Raw genomic sequence first — 15,811 nt, forward strand, 5'->3', positions numbered from 1 at the left:
GTACGATTCGCGGGTAAATTCCAGTACATGGTAAATAAAAATAACTAACTAACGGAAAAACGGACTTCCTGGCTGCAGTAAAACAAGAGGGTCATGATGGCCCTATATGGCTCACCTGAGTAGAGTTGCTTGCTTGAACAAATTTCTTAGCTAAAGCTTTAAGATCTAGGCCTTCTGGTTTATTTTTAGCAAATTTATGAAGATTTCCCTATGCACAATCAAATAACCCTGGAGCTGGGTCAATCTGACCATTGGGGGGTCAAGATTTGAACAAATTTTGTAGAGGTCCACTAGGCAATGCTACATGTCAAATATCTAAGCTCTAGGCCTTCTGGGTTTTTTTTATAGAAAATTATTGTATTTTTTGGGGCGGAGCCAATTTGATCCCGGGGGGTCATGATTTGAACAAATTTTGTAGAAGTCTACTAGGCAATGCTACATGTCAAATATCTTAGATCTAGGCCTTCTGGTTTATTTTTAGAAATTTTTTGAAGATTTTCATATGTAAAATCAAGTGACCCCTGGGGCAGGGTCAATTTTGACCCCGGGGGTCATGATTTGAACAAATATTGTAGAGGTCCACTAGGCCATGCTACATGTGAAATATCTAAGCTCTAGGCTTTCTGGTTTATTTTTTAGAAATTTTTTGAATATTTTCATATGTAAAATCAAGTGACCCCTAGGGCGGGGTCAATTTTGACCCCGGGGTCATGATTTGAACAACTTTAGTAGAGGTCCACTAGGCAATGTTACATGTCAAATATCTAAGCTCTAGGGCTTCTGGTTTTTGAGAAGAAGATTTTTTAAGATTTTCCTATGTAAAATCAAGTGACCCCTGGGGCGGGGTCAATTTTGACCCGGGGGGTCATGATTTAAACAAATTTTGTAGAGGTCCACTAGGCAATGCTACATGTCAAATATCTAAGCTCTAGGCCTTCTGGTTTATTTTTAGAAATTTTTTGAAGATTTTCATATGTAAAATCAAGTGACCCCTGGGGCGGGGTCAATTTTGACCCGGAGGTCATGATTTGAACAACTTTAGTAGAGGTCCACTAGGCAATGCTACATGTTAAATATCTAAGCTCTAGGGCTTCTGCTTTTTGAGAAGAAGATTTTTTAAGATTTTCCTATGTAAAATCAAGTGACCCCTGGGGCGGGGTCAATTTTGAACCCGGGGTCATGATTTGAACAAAGTTGGTAGAGGTCCACTAGGCAATGCTTCACACCAAATATCTAAGCTCTAGGGTTTCTGGTTTTTGAAAAGAAGATTTTTAAAGTTTTTCTTTTCGGTTGCCATGGCAACCAGTTTTCCATGGAATTCAATTCTTTGAACAATTTTGAAAGGGGGCCACCCAAGGATCATTCCTGTGAAGTTTGGTGTAATTCTGCCCAGTGGTTTTCAAGAAAAGATTTTTTACAAATTGTTGACGCACGACGGACGATGCAAGACGGACATCAAGCGGTCACAACAGCTCACCTTGTCACTTCGTGACAGGTGAGCTAAAAAAATATACAACACTTAACTGGTATGGTAAAAAACACTTTACTGTCAAAGGAATATCAAGTAAAAACACAACACGAAAATGTAAAAAAAAAAGAAAGTCTTTGGTTCTTTTAATTATTTGATATTTTGATTGATACAACACCATACAATGTATAATAATGGTATTTGAGTTACATCTTGAATCAGTACACAACCATAGTCCCAACACTTAGGGACGAAAAATACGCTGAAAAAATACATGTCCGAAAAATTAGGGTCAAGAAAAATAATTATTTTTCCAGATTTTAAGGGTGTCCCAAGATTTAGGGTGTCCCAAGACTTAGGGAAAATACGGTAGTCATAATTACGAATGTCTTGCACAAAGCACTATATCCGTGGGTAATCATGTTTATAAGCCTTGTGCATACCATTAGTTACACTACTTGTTGGTGACAGGATACGTGATATACGCTGTTGAGGCAATCATTGAGCCTGATATGGATTTTCGAGACAGCTTATATCCCGTATTCTGTCACCAACAAGCTGTGTAATGATTTTATCTTGCCGACTACCCTCTACTTCCACATTTTGTAAATTAACAAAGCTACTTACAGTGCAGACTGGAATCTTGCAATTATTTGTTTGGTCATCATGTTTTGTTTATAGTTGATTAACACCAGACATAAAATGCACAATGAACTGTATTTTGACAAAACACAAAAGCTCACTTATACAGGTTATGAAATGGCTTTGATCAGAAACACAAAAAAAACTATGTACCATCCATTCGAAAATCATCAGATTTCACTATGTCAGAAATGTCTTGAAACTTCGGCTTTCATCCAGTTTCCTGTCAAATCCTTAATCCTGCATGTAGATTAAATGATCCTTCAACAAACTGCAGTATAAAATATGTTAATTCCTTTGCTTTACGATAATTTAAATTAAAACAAGATTTCAATGGATGTGTCTCCCATACAGAGTTATTGTTCTTCTATTTCAGCTTCTTTATTACGGCTAACTTCACAAACCTAAACTAAGTAGGAGAATGAAAACAGCAAGAAAACACTAAATTTACTCTCGGAAACGAGCTTGAGCTTATAATCTGACTTGATTCAGTTACGCCAGCGATGCGGCAGCCATTTTGTTTTATATCGGAAAATTACTAGCAGGATATGGAAAATATCCTGCTTGCATGTGACGTCCATTGACCAATAGAAATGCAAAAATCTTGAAGGCGAGATAAATTACAATACATAGGTGTAATGAAGTTTATAAGAGATACTCATGCATCAAACATCCAGCCATAACAATGTTTATAGACCCTCATAGATCACTATAATCAAGCTTATAACTCTTGCTGATATATCAAAATATCCAGGTAACTAACATGTTCATAAATCTTGCTCATACATCATAATATCAAGGTAATAATCATGTTTATATGGCTTGCTCATACATCACGATATCAAGGTAATAATCATGTTTATACGGCTTGCTCATACATCACGATATCATCAAGGTAATAATCATGTTTATAAGGCTTGCTCATACATCATGATATCAAGGTAATAATCATGTTTATATGGCTTGCTCATACATCACGATATCATCTAGGTAATAATCATGTTTATAAGCCTTGCTCATACATCACGATATGAAGTAATAATCATGTTTATATGGCTTGCTCATACATCACGATATCAAGGTAATAATCATGTTTATACGGCTTGCTCATACATCACGATATCATCAAGGCAATAATCAAGTTTATAAGGCTTGCTCATACATCACGATATCATCAAGGTAATAATCATGTTTATAAGCCTTGCTCATACATCACGATATCATCAAGGTAATAATCATGTTTATAAGCCTTGCTCATACATCACGATATGAAGTAATAATCATGTTTATATGGCTTGCTCATACATCACAATATCATCAAGGTAATAATCATGTTTATAAGCCTTGCTCATACATCACAATATCTAAGTAATAATCATGTTTATATGGCTTGCTCATACATCACGATATCCAGGTAATAATCATATAAGGCTTATTCATATTATATCATGATATCCTGGTGCAATCAGGTATATAAACCTTCATACATCACCTTATCTGGGCATAATCACGTTTATAAATATTGCTTATGGATCACTATAACTTGACAAATTGCTATAAAAACAGACAGGTTAATGTACAGTAATAAACAATTGTCACAGTTTATCATTTAGAACTTACACAAATCATGTAGGAAAGGACAGCTTAAAAGCAACCATACAGGAAATTGTGTTATTTCTGTCAGTAAAAAGGATCTACAAAAATGTGAACTTAGAAAGATAAAAGAGGTCCAAATGGGCCTACTTGGCTCACCTGAGGAGGACCGCTACCTTATACCTTGCTTCTGATCAAGTTTGATGAACACCCATTAAAATCATTTAAAGTGTTCTTTATATTCTACTGTGGCAGCCCCTAAAAGCAGCAAAGCAGACCATTTCAACAACTTATACTAACAAGAGCTGTCCAAGCTCGACTATTCGAAATATTGTCCCAGAAGCAGGAAAGTATTACCCAAAAAGATTAAATATCCAAAGAGTTTTAAGTTCAAAAGGGGACATAATTTGACCAAAATGCATATCAGAGTTATGGAACTTGCTGCTATCAACTCGTTTTATAACCCCAAAGGCACATGTGAAGTTTCAATTCAATATCTGCATTAGTTTTGGAGATAGTAACTTGCATGTAAAACTTTAACCAAGATTTTCTAAGTCCAAAAGGGGGCATAATTTGCTCAAAATACATGTCAGAGTTATGGGACTTGACCCAGTGAGGTTGGTAATTGATATAGAAAAAGAAAAAATAAGTTTCAAATCTATATGCCTTTTAGTATTAGCTGTATGTACTTGCACGCAAAACTTTAACCAGAATTTTCTAAGTCCAAAAGGGGGCATAATTTGGCCAAAATGAAGGTCAGAGTTATGGGACTTGCTGCTATCAACTAGTTTTATAACCCCGAAGACACATGTGAAGTTTCAATTCAATATCTGCATTAGTTTTGGAGATAGTAACTTGCATGTAAAACTTAACCAGAATTTTCTAAGTCCAAAAGGGGGCATAATCTGCTCAAAATACATGTCAGAGTTATGGGACTTGACCCAGTGAGGTTGGTAATAGACCTAGAAAAAGAAACAAAAGATCAAAGAGTGATCTTGGCGCCCACCAATGTGCCATTTTTGAGTGTTCCAAATTTCAAGACTTATTGACAAGCTCAAGGTCAAATTTCATTTCCATACACAACACTGTGCATGTGGTTCAAATTCAAAAGCTGTAGCTTGAGAAATGTGAAAGTAGGTCACTAGATCAATTTCAAGGTCAAAGTTCTTTGTACACAAAACTGCATGTGCATCAAGTTTGAAGGCTGTAGTTTGAGAAATTTGAAAGTAGGTCACTAGGTCAATCTTAAGGTCAAAGTTTAATTTGGTACACAAAACTATGCAAGGGGTGCAAATTTGAAGCCTGTACCTTCAAAAATGTGAATGTAGGTCATTAGGTCAATGTCAAGGTGAAGTTTGTTTCAGAACACAATCCTATGCATGTGGTCTAAATTTGAAGCCTGTAGCTACAGAAATGTGAAAGTAGGTCACTAGGTCAATCTTAAGGTCAAAGTTTTTTTCGGTACACAAAACTATGCAGGTGGTCCAAATTTGAAGGCTCTAGCTTGAGAAATGTGAAAGTAGGTCACTAGGTCAAAATCAATGTCAAATTTCATTTTGAAACACGGAACTTTGCATATGGTCCAAATTTGACGCCTGTACCTTCAAAAATGTGAAAGTAGGTCACTAGGTCAAAATCAAGGTCAAAGTTTTTTCCGGTGCACAAAACTATGCATGTGGTCCAAATTTGAAGGCTGTAGCTACAGAAATGTGAAAGTAGGTCACTAGGTCAAAATCAAGGTCAACTCATGTCAAGGTTCATCTGCCACTCAAAAATATACATGTGGTCCAAGTTTGAATGTTGTAGTTATTGACAAGAAGATTTTAAAAGCTTTTCCCTATATAAGTCTATATGAAGCATGTGACCCCCGGGGTGGGGCCATATTTGACCCTAGGGGGATAATTTGAACAAACTTGGTAGAGAACCACTAGGTGATGCTACATTACAAATATCAAAGCCCTAGGCTTTGTGGTTTGGACAAGAAGATTTTCAAAGTTTTTCCCTATATAAGTCTATGTAAACCATATGACCCCCTGGGCGGGGCCATATTTGACCCTAGGGGTATAATTTGAACAATTTTAGTCGAAGTTCACTAGATGATGTCACATACAAAATATCAAAGCCCTAGGCCCTGTGGTTTTGGACAAGAGGTTTTTCAAAGTTTTTCCCTATATAAGTCTATATAAACCATGTGACCCCCAGGGCAGGGCCATATTTGACCCCAGAGAAATAATTTGAATCATCTTGGTAGAGGACCACTAGATGATGCTTCATACCAAATATCAAAGCCCTAGGCCCTGTGGTTTTGGACAAGAAGGTTTTCAAAGTTTTTCACTATATAAATCTACGTAAATTATAGAAATAAACAAAGGGCCATAACTCACTCATAAATTGTTGAACCAGTCTGATTTTCAGGGGGACACAACAAGGGTACCAATACATCATTCTGACAAAGTTTGGTCAAAATCCCCCCAGTAGTTTCTGAGGAGATGCGATAACGAGAAATTGTTAACGGACGGACGGACGGACCACGGACGCAGAGTGATTTTAATAGCCCACCATCTGATGATGGTGGGCTAAAAATATGTTTCAAAGCTATATGCCTTTAAATGATAGCTGTATGTACTTGCATGCAAAAACTTAACCAAGGTGTGACGCCGACGCAAGGGTGAGTAGAATAGCTAGACTATTCTTCAAATAGTCGAACTAAAAAAGATGTTACAGGCCAAGTTAGAGGATTATACTTTCAATGGTTCATGAGAAGAAGCAGCTGTTAAAGGTTTTTCTATTTTTTTAACTCTGGCAGCCCCTAAAATCAGTCAGGCAAAACTATTTGAATAAATTTGAGAGATGATCTTACAACAATGCTACAGACCAAGTTTGGTGATGATCCAACAAGCTTTTCATGAGAAATAGTCATTTAAAGCTTTTTTCAATTTCTAACTCTGGTGAGGACTAAATAAGTCAAGTGGAACCATCTGATTAAACTTGAGAGAAGACCTTACAACGATGCTACAGACCAAGTTAGGTGATGATCCAACAAGCTTTTCATGAGAAAAAGTCATTTAAAGCTTTTTTCAATTTCTAACTCTGGTGACCACTAAATAAGTCAAGTGGAACCATCTGATTAAACTTGAGAGAGGACCTTACAACAATGCTACAGACCAAGTTAGGTGATGATCCAACAAGCTTTTCATGAGAAAAAGTCATTTAAAGCTTTTTTTCAATTTCTAACTCTGGTGACCACTAAATAAGTCAAGTGGAACCATCTGATTAAACTTGAGAGAGGACCTTACAACGATGCTACAGACCAAGTTAGGTGATGATCCATCAAGCTGTTAATGAGAATATTAAGTAGTTGTTTAAAGCTTATTTTTAGCTCTATATGACCCAGTTTTGAACTTGGCATTAGAACCATCAAGATAAACATTCTGACTAGGTTTCATGAAGATAGGGTCATAAATGTGACCTCTAGGGTGTTTACAAGCTTTTCCTTTGATTTGACCTGGTGACCTAGTTTTTGACCCCACATGATCAAAATTCAAACTTAGCCTAGAATTCATAAAGATAAACATTCTGCGCAAGTTTGTATCAAATCAAAGCATAAATCAAACCTCTTTTTTTTCCCCCTTTCAGTTCAGGGGCAGTAACTCTCTAGCCTGTTTTCAAAAGGAACCGACATCTTATTGTGACTTAATTTGTGTGTAAGTGTGATTAAAATCGAATGTAAACTGTCACTTCTATCATGTTCACAAGGTAAAAATTAACAAATTTTGGCTCTTTCAGGGGCTGTAACTCTGGAACCTATGATTGGATTTGACGAATCCCTCATGGAATCCAAGATCTATTGTTGTTAAAGATATTTTGCAAGTTTGTATCATTGAAGTCTCTATATGGCTGCAAAAGCCAAAATAGCAAATTTTCGCCCTTTAAGGGGCCATAACTCTGAAACACAAGATGGGATCTGGTCTGTTTTCAAAAGGAACCAAGATATTATGGTAATACAAGTTGTGTGAATGTTTGATTAAAATCAATTTCAAAATGTAGTCTCTATCATGTTCACAAGAAATTGTGGACGGACAACGATGACTGACCAAGGGTGATCGCAAAAGCTCACCTGTCACACACTAAAATAAGAGTGTCATGATGGCCCTGAATCACTCAACGCAACAAAGACGTAACTCAGTTTCTGTAAACTTTTCAGTACAGACAAAAAACATCTTATTTTAAAGAAAAATAATAATTACTAAGCAAATTTTTGAAATTTATTTTGCAACAGAAAAATAAATAAAGCAAGTACTTCAGTATAATTGAAACATAATTCAGGAATGCAATTTTATGAATATTTTGAGTTACGACCTTGTTGCACTAAAACTGTGTATAATTTATGATATTTTTTTGTGCAACAAGGTCGTAAGTCATTACATTTCATTAGATGTTTAGATATTTTAACGTCAATAAAACATATTTAACAAAAATATCTGTAAAATATCCTGGTGACTTACACATGAGAAATAATTGTATTAAAAAAAGCCACTTTATTATAATAATAAAATATCTATATTCAAATTCTTTCAAAATTACACTTTTGTGTTTCAAAATCTTTAATAAAATTACATAACATTATAATTATGCACATCTTGAGAGAATTTTTTTTAAATAAATCAAACTTTCTTTAGATAAAACATTTTGTTTGTTTTTTCAAACAGGTATTGAAATATCTTTGCCCAATACAGGTATGCACAAGGTAAGACAGGTAATAAAAACTTTTTAAGTCTAGCAATAATTATTATTCAGTTATTGGGGTTATTCAGTTTCTTACTTGTCATGACAAATTTGATAAAACTTGAATGTTTTCAAAAACAATCTATATCATGAATTAATAATTCAAAATTGTAACAATGTACTGAACTGTACATTTACTGAGGTTTACATCTGATAAACCAAGACCTGTAATGCATACAAAAAACAGAATTTTGGTTAGAAATTCCTTTACTTTTCCTCATGTGAAAGGAACAAGTAAAATGTATGGTGCATACTTGGAATGATGTTTTTTCTACATAAAGTAACCAAGTCCACATACTTCTGCCATGGAATTTTTATGAATTCTGAACGCAACTGCTTAAGTTGTAAACTGCAAGGACCTTAGGTGTTGGAATTTCCCTCAAACGTAAATTCTGAAACAAACTCACATAATGTGTCTCACCTGAATAGTCAGTTTGGTATTCAAAAATATTTGGACTATCTGAATTCAGTCTCTGAGTATTTTAATGGAATTCCAGTATAATTTTTCTCTGTCAGTGTTAATATCAACTTTTTTGGTAACAGCTGACATGCTTTTAAAATCAAAGAAATCCGTCTAAGACATTTCTTTAACAATGTATGGGTGTTTAATGCGTGCCATGTGCACAGTAGCAGACCACTCTGGAGTGGAGTAAATTGGTTTTCTATCAGAGGTAGCTCTTTCTATGGTGTAATGAACTGAGTCCCCTTTACTCTGAGTATGCCCCTTTCCTAAGTATTTATGGGTATGGGTATTTACTTTTTCCCTCCTACACTTACCAAAACGATCAACATAACTTTTCCCCTCATTTTTACGTTTTTTTTGCAAGGTTTCTTTTCCAATTATCGGGATTTCTTGTTTTTTTTCGGCCCCTACTTGGTTTTCAGTCCCTTACGAAAATGAAATATGGAAACAAGCTGTCAGTGATCTGGTAACAGTCTGTCAAAAAAAAGGTAACTGGAAATAATCTGACTCCTACAGGGAAACACACTTCCAAGAAAAAAAGTCAAGCTGAAAATAACATGGACACTATTTCCATATTATTTCCAGTTTCTGGGAATAACCTTCAAACTATATGACAATAAACTGGCTCATAACAATCAGCATGTAAACACACTGACAATATTGTCAGCTTGTTTCCAGTGTCTGGAAGAAATCTGGCAGGAAAATGGCAAGAAACATAATTTTATAATCAAATTGATATGGCAATACACTGGAATTGTAAACAAGAGCTGTTGGAGGACAGCAATGCCTCAACAGCCTTGTCATTTGAATGAAGACGAAAGTCGGAAAAGGGGAATAATCTTGTAAAAATGCAAAACAGGATTATGGAACCTGCACAGTGCATATCAGCTTATGAAGTGGACAAGACTTTAGTGTGTGAAGTTTCAATCCATTTCCATTAGTGAGTACTGAGATACCAGCTTACATACAAAAACTTAAGCAAAAAAATTCTATGTGGAAAAAGGGGCATAATTTTGAAAAAAAAAAAAGTTATGGAACCTGCCTAGTGCATGTCAGATCATGACAGTGAGATCATGACAGTGAACAAGCGTGTAATTAGTTTCAATTCATTCCCATAAGTGAGTACTGAGATACCAGCTTACATACAAAACCGTAACCTTCTAAGTCGAAAAAAGGCCATAATTTTTTTATCAAAATGTAGATCATTAATTAGGTCTTGGTAGATCTATGTCTTTAAAAAATAATCCCATAAAAACAGACATTCATGAAATAATAAAAGATCACTGAATATCAAACATTTCTGAGTGAAATATCCGCTTAAAATATTGTGGACGAACTTTTCATCAAATGGTGTTAATTATTATTTCAAAGTCAGGATAAAGTCGCTACCATCTGAATAGCAATGAACTGCCTTCAGTTCATCTTTCAGTGCATGTATACTGGCATTAGGCATAAAGATCTACTGACCGGGTTAAAAGATCTTTCTTTGAATTTAAAGTTTGGGGGGGGAGGGGGAAGGTGACCGCGTCAGGAGTGGAAACCGGGCCGCCACGGCAATGTATAATACCGATTGCGCCATGGAAGAGTATATATACATGCTTATTTAAATTTAGATATTTATAATTAGAACAATTTACCTCGAGTACAGCATACTAAACGAAATAAGTTTTGTAAAGTTAGTAAAAACAAATCATTCGCATGTCAATAATCTGTCAATCAGTAATCAAGTTTCAAATCTAAAATTCTTTAAAAATAGATCTACACTCTATATCTATTCTGAAATTTGTAAACAAAACGAATTAATAAAACCATTCTAATGTTTAATTATTATATATTTAGATCTAGATTGGTAGAAGTAGATCTATACACTAAAACACATTTTATGACATTCGGTACTTACATCTTATACTAAGATGTTTTTACCAGGAGAACTAAGAGTCAGAGTAGGGTACATGATTGATTTAGGCTGTAAGTACATGTTTATTTGTAGAAATTCTAGAATACTTGACATTACCTGCTTGGGAATGTGTATTTGTGTGCAGATTCCGATTTTGTTGTCAAATGAGTTTTCACTCCATCGTTCTTTTCAACGCCCGGATCAAAAATGTCTTAGTATTGAGGATCATTAGCATTTGTCATTTTGAATTTCGCGGCATGTAAACATTCCATTCGGATACTTAGTATGGACTGCGAATCTATTTTTTAAATAGAGCGCGAAGACAATGTTATGCAGTAGTGTACATGACTGAATTACGAACATGGGGTGTTTCAATTTGTATACAACTTTAACTGAAGTTTCTAATAAAAAAAAAGCAATAACACTAATGTAGACCTAGTGAATGCTTAACCCCCCTTAGCCTTTAATTTTTATTGTCTTTTTTTGAAAAATTAGCTTTTTTCGTTTTTGGGTTTTTAAATAAATTTTAAAGTTTACTCAAGTGAGTAATTGAGTATGCCACACTACGCGCCTGGTAGTATTTCAAAAGCTTCTATATAGAATATGACATATATTATATATATTCTGCAGGCAAAAATTGTATGACCAAAATTTCTATGACATCATGATAACGATTACATCACAGATAAGTGATGTCATAATACAAAAGTCATGATTATAATACATGTATTTAATACCAGGCTCATAAGCAATCTATATTTAGACAACTATTTATAAACATAATTTGAGTTACAACCTTTTTGCATAAAACAAAGTGCTTACTATTATAGATTATTTTTGTGCAATAAGGTCGTAACTTGAGATACTACCTTTTTGCGCTGAAAGAATATATAAGATTTGAGATACGACAATTTGACAAATATCTTTTTTTCCTATGTTTATCAGGTATTTAATTTTGATATTTTGACACAATATGTATTTATACCTAAAAATACCAAATAAGCTAAAAAGTGATTTTTGCAAAAAAACTGAGTTACGACTTTGTTGCGTTGAGTAATATGAGCTACATGTTTCAAATGTTAGCGATGCTAAAATATTAAGAAAGTAGGTCAATAGGTCAAATTCATTGTCAATGAAAGTCAGTTTTAAGATCGGTGTGCAAAACTGTTCATCTTAATTTCAAGGCTGCATCTTAAACAAGAGGGTCAATGACCCTAACGCCTGTGTAAAAGGCTTCAAGCGTGTTTGTGTAACGTAAAAAGTACAAAGTTAGGTATCTTCTAGTATGTTAGCTTATATTATATACATGTCACACATTTTTGAACAGGAAAAGAATTGGAACAATTATGGTAGACTGTGCAACTCTGATATCACATGCCAAATATCAAGAATCTAGCTATTATTGATTCAGAGATTTTCAAACTTTCTTATATATAATACTATAGTAAGTACATGTCACACACAGGAGCATGGCCATTTTTGATCTTAAGGCAATAATTTGGACAATTATGGTAGAGACTCATACCCTGATTTCACATGCCAAATATCAATGATTAAAGTCTGATAACTGAAAACCTATTTCTAACGAAAAAGACGCATACTGTTCAATGAACAGGAACCATTTGAACAATTTTGAAAGAGGGCTACCCAGAGATCATTTGTGTAAACTTTCATCAAAATCCATTCAGTGGTTTTGGAGGAGATGTTGTTTAAAGAAATGGTTGATGAAAAGTGACCACACACTCTGGCAGCCATGGTTTTATTATTATCTTAAAACTGGGTTTATAACAGTTTTATTCAAGAAGATTTTCTAAGGTTCTACTATATGCATATAGGGAAATGTGACCAGGCCCGCTGGCAGCCATGTTTTTTTTGACAAATCTGAATCATTTATGTAAAATTATTTTCAAATCAGGCCAGCAGTTTCACACAAAAAGTTTTTTAATTTTTCCACTATATACATATTGGGAAAAGTAACCATGCCATCTGGAAGCCATGTTTTTGATGAATAAAAATAATTTGAACAATTTTGGTAGAGGGTCACACAAGGACCATTTGTGTAAATCTATTTTAAAATCGGGCCAGCAGTTCACACAAGAAGATTTTTTTAATTTCCACTATATACATATAGGGAAAAATGACCACACCCCCTGGTGGCCATGTTTTTTGACGAATCGGAATAATTTGAACAATCTTGGTAAAGGGTCACACATGGATCATTTGTGTAAAATCATTTTAACATCAGGCAAGCAGTTTCACACAAGATTTTTAAATTTTCCACTATATACATGTAGGCGAAAGTGACCATGCCCCCTGGCGGCCATGTTTTTTGACGGATTAGAATAATTTGAACAATCTTGGTAGAGGGTCACAAGAACCATTTGTGTTAAGTTATTTTAAAATTGGGCTAGCAGTTTCACACAAGAAGATTTTTAAAGTTTCCACTATATACATATAGGGAAAAGTGACCACGCCCACTGGCGGCCATGGTAGAGGTCAGAGACCACCAATTCAAAAAAGTACAGGGAACTTACTGGGAATGAGGTAAGTGTATACCTGGGAAAAAGGTAACGTCTGTGCGTTCTGATTGGTCAGTCATGTAAACAAACCCAGGAAGTGATTATTTTTTCACTGCATTTACAGTATCTTATTATACATTTTGACAAAATTTGCTACATTTTATGTGTATTGAAAAGAAGTTTTATCAAATGAATTTCTCCCGCCATGTCAATGATGTAAACAGGGGGTCATCTCATTCACACGAAAATTACTTAAATAAAGTATCAATGTTCATATGCTTTTGGTCTGATATTTTGGTAGAACTAAGATAGTTCTTGAAAAACTTGTAATTAGATATACATGTTTCGATGTATGGAAGGCCGTACACGCCATAATGTTACAATGTAAGTCTACAGGTGTGCCCATTCTTATCTGTGCTTTTGGGCCAAAAAGGATCATTTTTATCTCTGTAATGTTAGAGAATGATCAAAACTATTAGACCTTATTTCTATTTTCTACGGAATGAATCGTATTTCAGCTTCCAAGTCAAATCAAATGCAGATAACTGAAATTTTCACGAAAAATTGCAATCTGACGACGACGACAGGGACTGAGTCTGGGCATATAAATCGACAGGGGGTGACCCCAGTAAAGTGTCCATATCTTTCTTAAAACAGAACATTTCTTGATGAAACTTTGTAAGACATTCGGTATTGGATCATGTTTAACAATATCACTGTGAAATTGGAAAATGTGATACGAAACATTCATCTATAGGTCAAACAATTGGTGGTCTCTAACCTAGAGGGTGAAATAAGGACCATTTATTTTGGACAAGAAGATTTTCCAAGTTTTTCCTTTTGGTTGCCATGGCAACCAGAGTTCTGTGTGGAATTCAATTCTTTGAACAATATTTAAAGAGGATCATCCAAGGTACATCCCTGTGAAGTTTCATCAAAATTGGCCTGGTGGTTTAGGAGGAGATGATGTTTAAATGACGGTGTGGACGGACAGACTACTGACGGCAAGCAATCACAATAGCTCACCCTGAGCACTCTGTGCTCAGGTGAGCTAAAAACATAATGAATACAAAGATATAAACAAGTACGACTGGGGCAACTAGAGTTGTCACAGGAGTGACGAATTATACCCCCACAATATGGCCTTGTCACAGAAATAAGCCAATGTCAAAGCTGAACTTGCTTGACCTTTGACCTACTGACCTCAAAATCAACAGAGGTCATCTGCTGGTCATGATCAACCTCCCTATGAAGTTTCATGATCCTCGGCCCAAGCGTTCTCAAGTTATTGTCCGGAAAAGGTTTAACTGACCTCTGACCTTTGGAACCCAAAATATTTACGGATCATCTGCTGGTCAGGACCAACCTCCCTATTAAATTTCGTGATCCTAGTCCCAAGCGTTGTGAAGTTACTGTCCCAAAACCGTTTAAGTGTTCCGGGTCACTGTGACCTTGACCTGTGACCTCAAAATCATTAGGGGTCATCTGCTGGTCATAATCAACCTTGCTATCAATTTTCATGATCCTAGGCCCAAACAAAAATTTAAGATCCTAGACCCAAGTGTTCTCAAGTTATCATCTGGAAACCGTTTAACTGTTCTGAGTGACTGTGACCTTGACCTTTGACCTACAGATGTCAAAGTCGAACTTGATCTGTATTTCATGATGTTACATCTGTGTACCAAAAATTATGATCCTAGGCCAAAGTGTTCTCAAGTTATCATCCAGAAACCATTTAACTGTTCCGAGTCATTGTGACCTTGACCTTTGACCTACAGACCGCAATGTCGAACATGACCTGTATTTTATGATGTTACACCAGTGTACAAAAATTTAAGATCCTTGACCCAAGCGTTCTCAAGTTATCATCTGGAAACTGTTTAACTGTTCTGAGTCACTGTGACCTTGACCTTTGACCTACAGACCTCAAAGTCGAAACTGGCCTGTATTTCATGATGTTACATCTGTGTACCAAAAATTATGATCCTAGGCCCAAGAGTTCTCAAGTTATCATCCGGAAACCATTTAACTGTTCCGTGTCACTGTGACCTTGACCTTTGACCTACAGACCCCAAAGTTGAACTTGACCTGTATTTCATGATGTTACACCTGTTACCAAAATATATGATCGTAGGCCCAAGCGTTCTCAAGTTATCATCCGGAAACTGTTTAAATGTTCTGAGTCACTGTGACCTTGATCTGACCTGTATTTCATGATGTTACACCTATGTACCAAAATAAATGATCATAGGCCCAAGCGTTCTCAAGTTATCATCCGGAAACTGTTTAACTGTCCAGGGTCACTGTGACCTTGACCTTTGACCTATTGACCCCAAATTCGAATTTGACCTGTTTTTTCTGATGTTACACCTGTGTACCAAAACTTATTCAAATCGGTCAAGCTTTTCATGAGTTATCATCCGGAAACCACAAAAACCAACGGA

The 15,811-nt window shown here is 35.5% G+C and overlaps 1 protein-coding gene across 1 annotated transcript in view; it reads right to left on the reverse strand.

Annotated features, from left to right (window-relative positions):
* The window catches only part of LOC123533211 (ATPase MORC2A-like), a 361,550-nt gene that overhangs the window by 24,287 nt on the left and 321,452 nt on the right, over nucleotides 1–15,811 (reverse strand).

This window comes from Mercenaria mercenaria, chromosome 12 (genome assembly GCF_021730395.1).
Source record: "Mercenaria mercenaria strain notata chromosome 12, MADL_Memer_1, whole genome shotgun sequence".
NCBI lineage: Eukaryota > Metazoa > Mollusca > Bivalvia > Venerida > Veneridae > Mercenaria > Mercenaria mercenaria.